The sequence below is a fragment of the Oncorhynchus keta genome, chromosome 17 (genome assembly GCF_023373465.1).
Source record: "Oncorhynchus keta strain PuntledgeMale-10-30-2019 chromosome 17, Oket_V2, whole genome shotgun sequence".
Classification (NCBI taxonomy): Eukaryota; Metazoa; Chordata; class Actinopteri; order Salmoniformes; family Salmonidae; genus Oncorhynchus; species Oncorhynchus keta.
The window spans coordinates 59,768,346-59,782,932 of NC_068437.1; the positions used below are offsets into that span (position 1 = coordinate 59,768,346).

The 14,587-nt window shown below is 44.3% G+C and overlaps 1 protein-coding gene across 1 annotated transcript in view; it reads left to right on the forward strand.

Annotated features, from left to right (window-relative positions):
- LOC127908431 (mitochondrial glutamate carrier 1-like) overlaps positions 1–14,587 on the forward strand; it is a 77,646-nt gene that overhangs the window by 14,208 nt on the left and 48,851 nt on the right.

Genomic DNA, 14,587 nt, shown 5'->3' on the forward strand with positions numbered 1-14,587 from the left:
ACCACAGCATCTAACTCACTGTTTGGACCAGAGCATCTAACTCACTGTTTGGACCAGAGCATCTAACTCACTGTTTGGACCACAGCATCTAACTCACTGTTTTTATATATGCCATTTAGCAGACGCTTTTATCCAAAGCGACTTACAGTCATGTGTGCATACATCTAACGTATGGGTGGTCCTGGAATCACTGTTTAGACACACACTACTCACTGTTTTGCGTTACAAGCACCATGCTCTCTCCAACTGTGCCACAGAAGGACTAACTCACTGTTTTGACCAGAGCATCTAACTCACTGTTTTGACCACAGCATCTAACTCACTGTTTTAATCACAGCATCTAACTCACTGTTTTGACCAGAGCATCTAACTCACTGTTTAGACCAGAGCATCTAACTCTCTGTTTAGACCAGAGCATCTAACTCACTGTTTTGACCAGAGCATCTAACTCACTGTTTTGACCACAGCATCTAACTCACTGTTTTGACCAGAGCATCTAACTCACTGTTTTGACCACAGCATCTAACTCACTGTTTAGACCACAGCAGCACATCTAACTCACTGTTTAGACCAGAGCATCTAACTCACTGTTTGGACCAGAGCATCTAACTCACTGTTTTGACCACAGCATCTAACTCACTGTTTTGACCAGAGCATCTAACTCACTGTTTTGACCACAGCATCTTACTCACTCACTTTTGATCAGAGCATCTAACTCACTGTTTGATCACTCTCAGCATCTAACTCACTGTTTGGACCAGAGCATCTAACTCACTGTTTGGACCAGAGCATCTAACTCACTGTTTGGACCAGAGCATCTAACTCACTGTTTTGACCACAGCATCTAACTCACTGTTTTGACTGGAGCATCTAACTCACTGTTTGGACCAGAGCATCTAACTCACTGTTTTGATCACAGCATCTAACTCACTGTTTGGACCAGAGCATCTAACTCACTGTTTTGATCACAGCATCTAACTCACTGTTTGGACCAGAGCATCTAACTCACTGTTTTGACTGGAGCATCTAACTCACTGTTTGGACCAGAGCATCTAACTCACTGTTTTGATCACACAGCATCTAACTCACTGTTTGGACCACAGCATCTAACTCACTGTTTTGATCACAGCATCTAACTCACTGTTTTGACCAGAGCATCTAACTCACTGTTTTGACCACAGCATCTAACTCACTGTTTTGACCAGAGCATCTAACTCACTGTTTGGACCACAGCATCTAACTCACTGTTTTGATCACAGCATCTAACTCACTGTTTGGACCAGAGCATCTAACTCACTGTTTGGACCAGAGCATCTAACTCACTGTTTGGACCAGAGCATCTAACTCACTGTTTTGATCACAGCATCTAACTCACTGTTTGGACCAGAGCATCTAACTCACTGTTTGGACCACAGCATCTAACTCACTGTTTGGACCACAGCATCTAACTCACTGTTTGGACCACAGCATCTAACTCACTGTTTGGACCAGAGCATCTAACTCACTGTTTTGATCACAGCATCTAACTCACTGTTTGGACCAGAGCATCTAACTCACTGTTTTGACTGGAGCATCTAACTCACTGTTTAGATCACAGCATCTAACTCACTGTTTGGACCAGAGCATCTAACTCACTGTTTGGACCAGAGCATCTAACTCACTGTTTAGATCACAGCATCTAACTCACTGTTTGGACCACAGCATCTAACTCACTGTTAACTCACTGTTTTGACCAGAGCATCTAACTCACTGTTTGGACCACAGCATCTAACTCACTGTTAACTCACTGTTTTGACCAGAGCATCTAACTCACTGTTTGGACCAGAGCATCTAACTCACTGTTTGGACCAGAGCATCTAACTCACTGTTTAGATCCACAGCATCTAACTCACTGTTTAGATCACAGCATCTAACTCACTGTTTTGACCAGAGCATCTAACTCACTGTTTGGACCAGAGCATCTAACTCACTGTTTTGACCAGAGCATCTAACTCACTGTTTTGACCACAGCATCTAACTCACTGTTTTGACCACAGCATCTGCATAACAAGGCCCTTGTTGAGTTGCACCATGCCCATTGTGCAAGTCAAATAAACTGGGTTGACGTTGTCGTAAGAGCAGTTGATTCCGGTGAGTCAACGTGATGTTGTAGGCTTGGGGCAGTTGGCACACTGGCTGGTATGATACTGGTAACTTCCATCTTGATCTCTGCAGAATATTATATCACAATTGCAGTGCATCTAACCTTGAATACGAGTCCTGTCCTGGGCTTGCATCACAAATTGAACCCCATTCCCTATATAGTGCACTACTTTTATGGGTCCTTGTCAAAAGTAGTGCACTACTTTTATGGGTCCTTGTCAAAAGTAGTGCACTAGGGAATAAGGTTCTATAGGGCCCTGGTTAACAGTGGTGCAGTATATAGGGAATAGGGTTCTATAGGGCCCTGTTTAACAGTGGTGCAGTATATAGGGAATAGGGTTCTATAGGGCCCTGGTTAACAGTGGTGCAGTATATAGGGAATAGGATTCTATAGGGCCCTGGTTAACAGTGGTGCAGTATATAGGGAATAGGGTTCTATAGGGCCCTGGTTAACAGTGGTGCAGTATATAGGGAATAGGGTTCTATAGGGCCCTGGTTAACAGTGGTGCAGTATATAGGGAATAGGGTTCTATAGGGCCCTGGTTAACAGTGGTGCAGTATATAGGGAATAGGGTTCTATAGGGTCCTGGTTAACAGTAGTGCACTATATATAGGGAATAGGGTTCTATAGGGCCCTGGTTAACAGTGGTGCAGTATATAGGGAATAGGGTTCTATAGGGCCCTGGTTAACAGTGGTGCAGTATATAGGGAATAGGGTTCTATAGGGCCCTGGTTAACAGTGGTGCAGTATATAGGGAATAGGGTTCTATAGGGCCCTGGTTAACAGTGGTGCAGTATATAGGGAATAGGATTCTATAGGGCCCTGGTTAACAGTGGTGCAGTATATAGGGAATAGGGGTCTATAGGGCCCTGGTTAACAGTGGTGCAGTATATATAGGGAATAGGGTTCTATAGGGCCCTGGTTAACAGTGGTGCAGTATATAGGGAATAGGGTTCTATAGGGCCCTGGTTAACAGTGGTGCAGTATATAGGGAATAGGGTTCTATAGGGCCCTGGTTAACAGTGGTGCAGTATATAGGGAATAGGGTTCTATAGGGCCCTGGTTAACAGTGGTGCAGTATATAGGGAATAGGGTTCTATAGGGCCCTGGTTAACAGTGGTGCAGTATATAGGGAATAGGGTTCTATAGGGCCCTGGTTAACAGTGGTGCAGTATATAGGGAATAGGGTTCTATAGGGCCCTGGTTAACAGTGGTGCAGTATATAGGGAATAGGGTTCTATAGGGCCCTGGTTAACAGTGGTGCAGTATATAGGGAATAGGGTTCTATAGGGCCCTGGTTAACAGTGGTGCAGTATATAGGGAATAGGGTTCTATAGGGCCCTGGTTAACAGTGGTGCAGTATATAGGGAATTAATTGCCATTTGGGATTCAGTCCTGAAGCTCCAAACTCCAAGTAATAGAGCATACATTAGGTTAAGCAGTACCTGTAGTACTGTAATATCATAGTAATAGAGTATATGTAGTACTGTTGTACTGTAGTAATGTAGTAAATGTAGTATCTGTAGTGTCTGTAGTAATGTAGTATCTGTAGTACTGTAGTAATGTAGTATCTGTAGTACTGTAGTATCGTAGTAATGTAGTATCTGTAGTACTGTTGTAATGGTAGTATCTGTAGTTCTGTAGTACTGTAGTATCTGTAGTACTGTAGTAATGTAGTATCTGTAGTATCTGTAGTATCTGTAGTTCTGTAGTACCGTAGTATCTGCAGTACTGTAGTATCTGTAGTAATGTAGTATGTGTAGTAATGTAGTATCCGTAGTAATGTAGGACTGTAGCATCTGTAGTACTGTAGTAATGTAGTATCTGTAGTACTGTAGTAATGTAGTATATGTTGTACTGTAATACCTGTAGTAATGTAGTACTGTAGTACCGTAGTATCTGCAGTACTGTAGTATCTGTAGTAATGTAGTATATGTAGTAATGTAGTATATGTAGTACTGTAGTATCCGTAGTACTGTAGTACCTGTAGTACTGTAGTATCGTAGTAATGTAGTATCTGTAGTACTGTAGTATCGTAGTAATGTAGTATCTGTAGTACTGTTGTAATGGTAGTATCTGTAGTTCTGTAGTGTCTGTAGTTCTGTAGTACCGTAGTATCTGCAGTACTGTAGTATCCGTAGTAATGTAGTATCTGTAGTACTGTAGTAATGTAGTATCTGTTGTACTGTAGTACCTGTAGTAATGTAGTACTGTAGTACCGTAGTATCTGCAGTACTGTAGTATCTGTAGTACTGTAGTTATGTAGTAATGTAGTATCTGTAGTACTGTAGTACCTGTAGTAATGTAGTACTGTAGTACTGTAGTATCTGTAGTACTGTAGTTATGTAGTACTGTAGTATCTGTAGTACTGTAGTAATGTAGTACTGTAGTAATGTAGTATCCGCAGTACCTGTCGTACTGTAGGATCTGTAGTACTGTAGTATCTGTTGTACTGTGGTATCTGTAGTACTGTAGCATCTGTAGAACTGGAGTATCTGTTGAACTGTAGTAATGTAGTACTGTAGTATCTGTTGTACTGTAGTAATGTAGTATCTGTAGTAATGTAGTATCTGTAGTAATGTAGTACTGTAGTAATGTAGTATCTGTTGTACTGTAGCACTCTAGTAATGTAGTATCTGTATACCGAGTCATGTAGTCTCAGTATGTATCATGTCCAGTCAGCCAATACCGAGTCATGTAGCCTCAGTACGCATCATAATCAGTCAGCCAATACCGAGTCATGTAGCCTCAGTACGCATCATAATCAGTCAGCCAATACCGAGTCATGTAGCCTCAGTACGCATCATAATCAGCCAGCCAATACCGAGTCATGTAGCCTCAGTACGCATCATAATCAGCCAGCCAATACCGAGTCATGTAGCCTCAGTACGCATCATAATCAGCCAGTCATATCCAGGCAGAGCAAAGTCATATCAAAAAAAGTTTTAAAAAGGCAGGATGAACTACAAATTCAAACCATGATCGAACAGCTGGAGTTTTGCTTGTTAGATTATTCTAGTTAGATTATTCTTGTTAGGTTATTTCAGTTAGGTTATTCCAGTTAGATTATTCTAGTTAGATTACTTCAATTAGATTATTCTAGTTAGATTATTCCAGTTAGATTATTTCATTTAGATTATTCTAGTTAGATAATTCTAGTTAGATTATTTAAATGAGGTTATTCTAGTTAGATTATTTCAGTTAGATTATTTTGGTATGACAGTCAGCAAGTGCATAATGTAGGCCTGTTGTAAGGATCAGACCCTGTGTGTTTCAGCATAGCACAGGTATTTTTTTTATGGCCCAACTGTTGAGGATTTAATGGTGATCAAGGGTCAGTTTAGTCTAATGTTATCTGCCTCATTCAGGGTCTAGTTCTGCTTGGGTCTTTTGGCAACACTTTAACCAGGCTGGTTATCAAGTTGATGTTCTGTATCTGTAGTCACTGCAGTTCAGTTGGAGTCCAGGGTCTTGTTCATTCGGCAACAAACGGAAGAAAACTGACTAAAAAAAAAAGGGAGGGACACCTATCCTTGTCTAATAAGAAATCCCTGTTTACGTTTTCTGTTGCAAAATGTTTTAAAATATTGTGTTGTGACCTAATGAACAGAACCCTTGTTAGGGAGACTGACTGTAGCATTGTAGCTTAAAGAGTTCAATGTTCTGCTGTCCTGGTAACTAAGTCTGCATCCCAAATAGAACCCTATTCCCTATATAGTGCACTACTTAAGACCAGAGCCCTCTAGAACCCTATTCCCTATATAGTGCACTAGTTTAGACCTGAGCCCTCTAGAACCCTATTCCCTATATAGTGCACTACTTTAGACCAGAGCCCTATTCCCTATATAGTGCACTACTTAAGACCAGAGCCCTCTAGAACCCTATTCCCTATATAGTGCACTACTTAAGAGCAGAGCCCTCTAGAACCCTATTCCCTATATAGTGCACTACTTAAGAGCAGAGCCCTCTAGAACCCTATTCCCTGTATAGTGCACTACTTAAGATCAGAGCCCTATATAATCCTATTCCCTATATAGTGCACTACTTTAGACCAGAGCCCTATATAATCCTATTCCCTATATAGTGCACTACTTTAGACCAGAGCCCTCTAGAACCCTATTCCCTATATAGTGCACTACTTTAGACCAGAGCCCTATAAAATCCCATTCCCTATATAGTGCACTACTTTAGACCAGAGCCCTATAGAATCCTATTCCCTATATAGTGCACTACTTTAGACCAGAGCCCTATGGGGGTTAGGGAGTAGGGTGCTATATGGTTCCTAGTCAGAAGTAGTGCACTACATAGGGAATAGAGCACAAGTTGGAACATATGTAAGTTGCTTATTCAACACTTCTATTGTTATTTATCAGTGTTATCAGTCTTCAAGGTACAAAGTAAAGATAGGAAGTGTGTGTGGGTGTGTGTGACATTTCAAGTCACATTGGAATGTCACGTTAGAAGTTCCACATTAGGCCCGTAAACCTGTAGTTTGTCAGATTTTGTCTCAACATTTAATTGTTATTTTATTATTTAATCTTTATTTAACTAGGCGAGTCAGTTAAAGAACAAATTATTATTTAAAATGCCGGTCTAAACCGGCCAAACCCGGACGACGCTGGGACAGTTGCGCGCTGCCCTGTGGGACTCCCAATCACGTCCGGATATGATGCAGCCTGGGTAGGCTAGCCTATTTCTCAACCTCTCTGTTTCCATAGTGGATCAGTTGTTTCTCAACCTCTCTGTTTCTATCGTGGATCAGTTGTTTCTCTGTTTCTATAGTGGATCAGTTGTTTCTCTGTTTCTCTGTTTCTATAGTGGATCAGTTGTTTCTCTGTTTCTATAGTGGATCAGTTGTTTCTCTGTTTCTATAGTGGATCAGTTGTTTCTCTGTTTCTATAGTGGATCAGTTGTTTCTCTGTTTCTATAGTGGATCAGTTGTTTCTCTGTTTCTATAGTGGATCAGTTGTTTCTCTGTTTCTATAGTGGATCAGTTGTTTCTCTGTTTCTATAGTGGATCAGTTGTTTCTCTGTTTCTATAGTGGATCAGTTGTTTCTCTGTTTCTATAGTGGATCAGTTGTTTCTCTGTTTCTATAGTGGATCAGTTGTTTCTCTGTTTCTATAGTGGATCAGTTGTTTCTCTGTTTCTATAGTGGATCAGTTGTTTCTCTGTTTCTATAGTGGATCAGTTGTTTCTCTGTTTCCATAGTGGATCAGTTGTTTCTCTGTTTCTATAGTGGATCAGTTGTTTCTCTGTTTCTATAGTGGATCAGTTGTTTCTCTGTTTCTATAGTGGATCAGTTGTTTCTCTGTTTCTATAGTGGATCAGTTGTTTCTCTGTTTCTATAGTGGATCAGTTGTTTCTCTGTTTCTATAGTGGATCAGTTGTTTCTCTGTTTCTATAGTGGATCAGTTGTTTCTCTGTTTCCATAGTGGATCAGTTGTTTCTCTGTTTCTATAGTGGATCAGTTGTTTCTCTGTTTCTATAGTGGATCAGTTGTTTCTCTGTTTCTATAGTGGATCAGTTGTTTCTCTGTTTCTATAGTGGATCAGTTGTTTCTCTGTTTCTCTGTTTCTATAGTGGATCAGTTGTTTCTCTGTTTCTATAGTGGATCAGTTGTTTCTCTGTTTCTATAGTGGATCAGTTGTTTCTCTGTTTCTATAGTGGATCAGTTGTTTCTCTGTTTCTATCGTGGATCAGTTGTTTCTCTTTTGACTTAGTTTAATCAAATATATTGACGCAAAGCGTCCTTCACATCGGAGTGCTGCTGCAGGGTGTTTTGACCAGTCAGATTCACGGAAATCTCAGGTTGCGCGGGCCGGGCACAAATAAAAAGCTCAAGGCGCTCTCTCCATATTCCTCCTATATTCATTTAGCTAGCCTGATTCCACATCATTCCCAACAGACACTACAGAGTCAATGTGGAGGCTATATACAGGGGGTACCGGTACAGTGTCAATGTGGAGACTATATACAGGGCGTACCGGTACAGTGTCAATGTGGAGGCTATATACAGGGTGTTACGGTACAGAGTCAATGTGGAGACTATATACAGGGTGTTACGGTACAGAGTCAATGTGGAGGCTATATACAGGGTATTACGGTACAGAGTCAATGTGGAGGCTATATACAGGATATTACGGTACAGAGTCAATGTGGAGGCTATATACAGGGTGTTACGGTACAGAGTCAATGTGGAGGCTATATACAGGGGTATCAATGTACAGAGTCAATGTGGAGGCTATATACAGGGGGTACCAGTACAGAGTCAATGTGGAGGCTATATACAGGGGGTACCGGTACAGAGTCAGTGCGGAGGCTATATACAGGGGGTACCGGTACAGAGTCAGTGTGGAGGCTATATACAGGGGGTACCGGTACAGAGTCAGTGCGGAGGCTATATACAGGGGGTACCGGTACAGAGTCAGTGTGGAGGCTATATACAGGGGGTACCGGTACAGGGACTGTGGTGGTCTGCTTGAAACATATTGATATTACAGACTGGGTCACTACAAAAATACAAAGATACAGGCTTCCTTCCTAACTCAGTTGCCAGAGAGGAAGGAAACCCTTCAGGGATTTCACCATGAGACCAATGGTGACTTTAAAACAGTTACAGAATTGAATGGCTGTGATAGGAGAATATTGAGGACCATGTTAATGTATATATTGCATTAAGCTAGCTCGTAGCATGCTAGAAATAGACATTGTTAATATATATTGCATTAAGCTAGCTAGTAGCATGCTAGAAACAGACATTGTTGATATATATTGCATTAAGCTAGCTAGTAGCATGCTAGAAATAGACATGGTTAATATATATTGCATTAAGCTAGCTAGTAGCATGCTATATATAGACACTGTTTATATATATTGCATTAAGCTAGCTAGTAGCATGCTAGAAACAGACATTGTTAATATATATTGCATTAAGCTAGCTAGTAGCATGCTAGAAATAGACATTGTTAATATATATTGCATTAAGCTAGCTAGTAGCATGCTAGAAACAGACAATGTTAATATATATTGCATTAAGCTAGCTAGTAGCATGCTAGAAATAGACATTGTTAATATATATTGCATTAAGCTAGCTAGTAGCATGCTAGAAATAGACATTGTTAATATATATTGCATTAAGCTAGCTAGTAGCATGCTAGAAACAGACATTGTTAATATATATTGCATTAAGCTAGCTAGTAGCATGCTAGAAATAGACATTGTTAATATATATTGCATTAAGCTAGCTAGTAGCATGCTAGAAATAGACATTGTTAATATATATTGCATTAAGCTAGCTAGTAGCATGCTAGAAACAGACATTGTTAATATATATTGCATTAAGCTAGCTAGTAGCATGCTAGAAATAGACATTGTTAATATATATTGCATTAAGCTAGCTAGTAGCACTGATTGAGACAATGCTACCAACATGTAGTCTAATGTTTGAGCACAACGCTACAGCGCCAGTTACTGCTACTGCCGTAGTTGGTACGGAATCCAGATGGATCCTAGTGAGTCGGTCACAGTGAGGTGTGAGCAGCTCTGGAGAGAGAGAGAGCACACTGTCAGTTTGAAGGGATGATGATTCCTAGGGGATTAGAGTGGTCCGTGCCAACCTGTCGCCTGCGTTCTACTATCACACACACACACACACGCGCACACACGCACACGCACACACACACACATGAGTCTTGTATACGCACACTTCATATAAAGTACTATATAATCATTAAACCCTGAATCTGCAACACTATATAATCATTTTATTTCAATAAACCCTTGTAATTGATATTGGTTCAGAGGATTTGAAAAGTAAACTGCCAAGAGAGAGAGGACAGAGGCCTGAGAAGAGAAGTGTGTGAGAGAGAGGACAGAGGCGTGGGAAGAGAAGTGTGAGAGAGAAAGAGAGAGAGAGAGAGAGAGAGAGAGAGAGAGAGAGAGAGAGAGAGAGAGAGAGAGAGAGAGAGAAAGAAGAGAGAGAGAGAGAAAGAAGAGAGGACGAGGCCTCTCAGAGAGAGGGAGAAAGAGGAGAGGTAGTCTGGACTGTGAAGCCACAGGGAACAGAAGAGAGGTCAGGTGAGGTGAGAGGGAAGCGAGAGGAGGAGAGGAGAGGTGAGGGGAGGTGAGAAGGAGGGGAGGAGAGGTGAAGAGAGGAGGGGTGAGGTGAGAGGTAGGAGAGGAGAAAAGAGGAGGGGTGAGGTGAGAGGGAGGAGAGGTGAGGGGAGGTGAGAAGGAGGGGAGGAGAGGAGAAGAGAGGAGAGGTGAGGTGAGGGTAGGAGGAGAAGAGGGAGGGTGAGGTGAGGTGAGAGGTGAGGGGAGGTGAGAAGGAGGGGAGGAGAGGAGAAGAGAGGAGAGGTGAGGTGAGAGGTAGGAGAGGAGAAGAGAGGAGGGGTGAGGTGAGAGGTAGGAGAGGAGAAAAGAGGAGGGGTGAGGTGAGAGGAAGGAGAGGTGAGGGGAAGTGAGAAGGAGGGGAGGAGAGGAGAAGAGAGGAGAGGTGAGGTGAGAGGTAGGAGAGGAGAAGAGAGGAGGGGTGAGGTGAGAGGTAGGAGAGGAGAAGAGAGGATGGGTGAGGTGAGACAGGAAGTGGAGAGGAGAGGGAAGAGAAGAGAGGAGAATTGAGGTGAGAGGGAGGAGAGGAGAAGAGAGGAGAGGTGATGTGATACAGGAAGTGAAGAGGAGAGGGCGTAGGTCCTCCATTGGGACTCGTCAGTGAGATAGTGACCTCATCTGACCCCTACACTACAGCCCACCACACACCACACACACACACACACACACACACACACACACACACACACACACACACACACACACACACACACACACACACACACACACACACACACACACACACACACACACACACACACACACACACACACACACACAAGCACAGTGTACAGCACAGCCAGGGCCCTGAGTCCCCATCCAAACCAAATGCAACACACTGCCATGGAGCACAGCTGCATTCTCAGTGTCCATTGCTCCAGCTGTATTCATTCTAGGCCTGGTACTCACAAGATAAATATCCATGCTGTTCCATCTCTACTCTATAGGCCTAATTGTATACCGAGGATCTGTTTTTCAAGTAAAAAGAAAAAGTCAGAAAAAGTCTGAGTGGAAAAGAAAGAATGTTCTGTGTTGGAGAGTCACGACTGAAGAGGAAAAGGGTGGGGGGGGGAGGGGGGAGGGCGACGGAGGGTGGGAGGGAGGGAGAAGGAGAGAGTCATGACTGAAGAGGAAAAGGGTGGGGGGCGACGGAGGTGGGAGGGAGGGAGAAGGAGAGAGACATGACTGAAGAGGAAAAGGGTGGGGGGGGCGACGGAGGTTGGGAGGGAGGGAGAAGGAGAGAGTCATGACTGAAGAGGAAAAGGGTGGGGGGGCGACGGAGGGTGGGAGGGAGGGAGAAGGAGAGAGTCATGACTGAAGAGGAAAAGGAGGGGGGAGGGAGGGAGAAGGAGAGAGTCATGACTGAAGAGGAAAAGGGGACGGAGGGAGGGAGAAGGAGAGAGTCATGACTGAAGAGGAAAAGGGACGGAGGGAGGGAGGGAGAAGGAGGAGTCATGACTGAAGAGGAAAAGGGAGGAGGGTGGGAGGGAGAAGGAGAGAGTCATGACTGAAGAGAAAAGGGTGGGGGGGGGCGACGGAGGTGGGAGGGAGGGAGAAGGAGAGAGTCATGACTGAAGAGGAAAAGTGGGGGGGGGCGACGGAGGTTGGGAGGGAGGGAGAAGGAGAGAGTCATGACTGAAGAGGAAAAGTGTGGGGGGGCGACGGAGGGTGGGAGGGAGGGAGAAGGAGAGAGTCATGACTGAAGAGGAAAAGGGTGGGGGGGTGACGGAGGGTGGGAGGGATGGAGAGAGAAGGAGGGGGGGGAAGGAGAGGGAGGGAGGGAGAAAGCGAGAAGGAGGGTGGGAGGGAGGGAGGGAGAAGGGGGAGGGAGAGAGAAGGAGGGAGGGATAAGGGGGGCTGGGTAATAGCTGGGTGAGAGAGACATCGTGATTGGTTGTGGAAAGGGGGTGGAGATCGTGTAGGGGGAAATGGGAAGCAGATTTCCACATCAGGGCTGTTTCTGCTCTACTGTGTACCACACATCAGGACTGTTTCTGCTCTGCTGTGTACCACACATCAGGGCTGTTTCTGCTCTACTGTGTACCACACATCAGGACTGTTTCTGCTCTGCTGTGTACCACACATCAGGACTGTTTCTGCTCTACTGTGTACCACACATCAGGGCTGTTTCTGCTCTGCTGTGTACCACACATCAGGACTGTTTCTGCTCTGCTGTGTACCACACACCAGGACTGTTTCTGCTCTACTGTGTACCACACACAGGACTGTTTCTGCTCTACTGTGTACCACACATCAGGACTGTTTCTGCTCTGCTGTGTACCACACACAGGACTGTTTCTGCTCTACTGTGTACCACACACCAGGACTGTTTCTGCTCTACTGTGTACCACACATCAGGGCTGTTTCTGCTCTACTGTGTACCACACACCAGGACTGTTTCTGCTCTACTGTGTACCACACATCAGGACTGTTTCTGCTCTGCTGTGTACCACACATCAGGACTGTTTCTGCTCTGCTGTGTACCACCCATCAGGGCTGTTTCTGCTCTGCTGTGTACCACACATCAGGACTGTTTCTGCTCTGCTGTGTACCACACATCAGGGCTGTTTCTGCTCTACTGTGTACCACACATCAGGACTGTTTCTGCTCTGCTGTGTACCACACATCAGGACTGTTTCTGCTCTACTGTGTACCACACATCAGGGCTGTTTCTGCTCTGCTGTGTACCACACATCAGGGCTGTTTCTGCTCTACTGTGTACCACACATCAGGGCTGTTTCTGCTCTGCTGTGTACCACACATCAGGGCTGTTTCTGCTCTGCTGTGTACCACACATCAGGGCTGTTTCTGCTCTGCTGTGTACCACACATCAGGGCTGTTTCTGCTCTGCTGTGTACCACACATTAGGGCTGTTTCTGCTCTACTGTGTACCACACATCAGGGCTGTTTCTGCTCTGCTGTGTACCACACATCAGGGCTGTTTCTGCTCTACTGTGTACCACCCATCAGGGCTGTTTCTGCTCTACTGTGTACCACACATCAGGACTGTTTCTGCTCTACTGTGTACCACACATCAGGGCTGTTTCTGCTCTGCTGTGTACCACACATCAGGGCTGTTTCTGCTCTGCTGTGTACCACACATCAGGGCTGTTTCTGCTCTACTGTGTACCACACATCAGGGCTGTTTCTGCTCTGCTGTGTACCACACATCAGGGCTGTTTCTGCTCTACTGTGTACCACCCATCAGGGCTGTTTCTCCTCTGCTGTGTACCACACATCAGGGCTGTTTCTGCTCTACTGTGTACCACACATCAGGGCTGTTTCTGCTCTGCTGTGTACCACACATCAGGGCTGTTTCTGCTCTGCTGTGTACCACACATCAGGGCTGTTTCTGCTCTGCTGTGTACCACACATCAGGGCTGTTTCTGCTCTGCTGTGTACCACCCATCAGGGCTGTTTCTCCTCTGCTGTGTACCACCCATCAGGGCTGTTTCTGCTCTGCTGTGTACCACACATCAGGGGCTTCCGAGTGGTGCAGACACTGCGTCTCAGTCCTAGTCACCGGTTCGGATCCAGGCTGTATCACATCCGGCCGTCATAAAGGTTACATAAATCAAATGTAGCGCCTTTCTCTTAAGTTTTACCACCAGTCTGATTATAAAAGCTTTGTGTGGATGCTTTTTCTTTGTGCTTCACCAATTCAATACAGAACATAATGTAGACCGACGCAAACCAAGCAACACCAGGCAACGTACATGCAAACAGATATATTCTGCTAAAGGGCAACGCCAGGCAACGTACATGCAGACAGATATATTCTGCTAAAGGGCAACGCCAGGCAACGTACATGCAGACAGATATATTCTGCTAAAGGGCAACACCAGGCAACGTACATGCAGACAGATATATTCTGCTATAGGGCAACGCCAGGCAACGTACATGCAAACAGATATATTCTGCTAAAGGGCAACGCCAGGCAACGTACATGCAAACAGATATATTCTGCTATAGGGCAACACCAGGCAACATACATGCAGACAGATATATTCTGCTATAGGGCAACACCAGGCAACGTACATGCAGACAGATATATTCTGCTATAGGGCAACGCCAGGCAACGTACATGCAAACAGATATATTCTGCTATAGGGCAACACCAGGCAACGTACATGCAGACAGATATATTCTGCTATAGGGCAACACCAGTGTAATGTCAGTACAGTATTCTGATGGCCACACATCATTAAAATCTCTCATTAAGGATCGGATCCCTTTTGTTTCTTTCCATTTCCTCCTAAAATGACATACCCAAATCTAACTGCCTGTTGCTCAGGCCCTGAAGCAAGGATATGCATATTCTTGGTACCATTTG